Source organism: Bombus vancouverensis, chromosome 18 (assembly GCF_051014615.1).
Source record: "Bombus vancouverensis nearcticus chromosome 18, iyBomVanc1_principal, whole genome shotgun sequence".
NCBI classification, from domain to species: Eukaryota; Metazoa; Arthropoda; class Insecta; order Hymenoptera; family Apidae; genus Bombus; species Bombus vancouverensis.
In genome coordinates this window covers 3,412,009-3,412,746 of record NC_134928.1, presented here as the reverse complement: position 1 = coordinate 3,412,746, position 738 = coordinate 3,412,009, and positions in this window count along the sequence as shown.

Below are 738 nucleotides of genomic sequence, written 5' to 3'. Positions count from 1 at the left end.
AAGATTTATCTTGGGAATAATTGAAATTTCGCTAATTTCAACTTCCCTTGAATGATCTTCGTTTTTAATCAAAATTTCTAGGGCTCCGTTTTTAATAAAAAAATCGTAGCGATCTCATTATCCACGGAGAAATCGTTTCTTTCTGCAGAATCACAGCGTAGTGTTTTGCAGTGCGGATAGAACGGGTCCGTGCAGTTTCTTGCGACAGCGAAATCAACGGACCGTCAGCATTCTTAATGCGGTCCGTGGAAAAAATATTGCCGGGTAATTGTAAACCGCAGCCTCCCGGTGGCGTCGACCGTTTATCATCATCTCTATAGGTTGCTGAGTGAGATTCGGGGGTTCACCGTGCTAAGAGTTAAAACCTCAGCATGACTGGTGGCCTCGGTAGCCGATAGACGTGTCATTTACGCGTCTACGAATCAATAGCCGCTTCACTTTACACCCACCTTACATCATTAGTCATTTTATAGGGCCGTTATACAGTGTGCCCTGTTTACATGCGCAGGGGAATCCCCTCGTACGCCCTCCTCTTCCTTTCCTTTATTAGAAACTCACCTACCAACCGCTTTTGTTATCTACCTCATGCTTTTCCCTTCTTTCTCTTGATTTTCTACAATTTTTTAATTCCGATACCTATGCGTTTCTTAACTGGTTATTTACATATGTTGTAACCAATTATCGTTATGTAAGAAGGAAAATAATTTCTTTCGCAAAATTTATGGCGACGCTCAAAGA